Raw genomic sequence first — 2,275 nt, 5'->3', positions numbered from 1 at the left:
ATTTACCCAGAACGAGTACATAAACCATGGTATTGCTTCCCAATCAAGCCCGACTATCTCAATCTTCAGAGCCAATCCTTATCCCGAAGTTACGGATCTAATTTGCCGACTTCCCTTACCTACATTATTCTATCGACTAGAGACTCTTCACCTTGGAGACCAGCTGCGGATATTGGTACGGCCTGTTGAGAAGTTTGCGTGACCCCACCATAAATTTTCAAGGTCCGAGGAGAAAATATCGACACAACAGTAAATGTCATGCTCTTCTAGTCCATCTACCATATCTCTCTTCGAAAGACTTCCATGGTAGTACGACTATAAAACAGAAAAGAAAACTCTTCCGATACCTCTCGACGGCTTCTTTATGGTCGTTCCTGTTGCCAGGATGAGCACAAGGCCCATTTTTAATAACAAACGGATACTCAACAGGTTACGGAATTGGAACCGTATTCCCTTTCGTTCAAAATTATTCAAGTGTTTAATTACTATTAAAAAAATAAATTTACAAAACTTTTTTCTTTTTTTTTCATTAAAACTTGAAAATTTTCGGCTTTCGCCTTGAACTTAGGACCGACTAACTCGTGATCAACCACTGTTCACACGAAACCCTTCTCCACTTCAGTCCTCCAAGGTCTCATTCGATTATTTGCTACTACCACCAAGATCTGTACCAATGGCGGCTCCATGCAGGCTTACGCCAAACACTTCTAAGCACACCATTGTACCCTCCTACTCACTAAAGTTTCAAAATTTATAAAAACAACCGAAATTGTATTATAAATCATGTACTTTAGCGGTAATGTATAGGTATACAACTTAAGCGCCATCCATTTTAAGGGCTAGTTGCTTCGGCAGGTGAGTTGTTACACACTCCTTAGCGGATTACGACTTCCATGTCCACCGTCCTGCTGTTTTAAGCAACCAACGCCTTTCATGGTATCTGCATGAGTTGTAAATTTAGGCACCGTAACATTACGTTTGGTTCATCCCACAGCGCCAGTTCTGCTTACCAAAAGTGGCCCACTGGGCACATTATATCATAACCTGAACCTTCATATCAAGAAAGGTTAGGTTCTTACCCATTTAAAGTTTGAGAATAGGTTAAGGTCGTTTCGACCCTAAGGCCTCTAATCATTCGCTTTACCAGATAAGATTATTTTATATAATTTTAAAATGCACCAGCTATCCTGAGGGAAACTTCGGAGGGAACCAGCTACTAGATGGTTCGATTGGTCTTTCGCCCCTATACTCAATTCTGACAATCGATTTGCACGTCAGAACTGTTTCGGTCTTCCATCAGGGTTTCCCCTGACTTCAACCTGATCAAGTATAGTTCACCATCTTTCGGGTCACAGCATATATGCTCAAGGTACGCTCCAGTTAGAGGTATAAATAATAATAAATTATCATTATACATAACTATATGGAACGCCCCGGGATTGAATTAATAGACTATTAAAAATAGACTAAAAACTAATCCCATTAAAATATTAATAGTTAAGTTAATTACGCCATTAGGTTTAAAATAACCCAATGACTTGCACATATGTTAGACTCCTTGGTCCGTGTTTCAAGACGGGTCCCGAAGGTATCCTGAATCTTTCGCATTGTTAATCATATAAATGCATACAATAAATATTAAAATCATAGATTATAAAATTATTGTAAAATTCCAAAGAATTTTAGCATTATATATAATAAAATCTATCAACACTTTATCAAATCATTAGTATTTATTCTATGTTAATAAGCTAAAAGCAAATTAATTTGAATAAACTTAAAACCAATGATCTTTTGATAAATATTTTATTATGTTAATAGATTACAATGTCCTTATATGAAAAAAATGCATACTATCACTATAATATTAATAAAATTAATACTACAGGTATAATAATGAATTTTTCATAATGGATATTCAGGTTCATCGGGCTTAACCTCTAAGCAGTTTCACGTACTATTTAACTCTCTATTCAGAGTTCTTTTCAACTTTCCCTCACGGTACTTGTTTACTATCGGTCTCATGGTTATATTTAGTTTTAGATGGAGTTTACCACCCACTTAGTGCTGCACTATCAAGCAACACGACTCTTTGGAAATATCTTTCTAGTAATCATTAACGTTATACGGGCCTGGCACCCTCTATGGGTAAATGGCCTCATTTAAGAAGGACTTAAATCGTTAATTTCTCATACTAGATATTAAGATATTCCATACACTGCATCTCACATTTGCCATATAGACAAAGTGACTTAGTGCTGAACTGTTTTCTTTT

The sequence above is a fragment of the Rhagoletis pomonella genome, unplaced genomic scaffold (genome assembly GCF_013731165.1).
Source record: "Rhagoletis pomonella isolate Grant_MI unplaced genomic scaffold, Rhpom_1.0 Rhpom_scaffold_08170, whole genome shotgun sequence".
Classification (NCBI taxonomy): Eukaryota; Metazoa; Arthropoda; class Insecta; order Diptera; family Tephritidae; genus Rhagoletis; species Rhagoletis pomonella.
The sequence above is the reverse complement of the archived record's forward strand: the minus strand, read 5'-3'. Positions refer to the sequence as shown.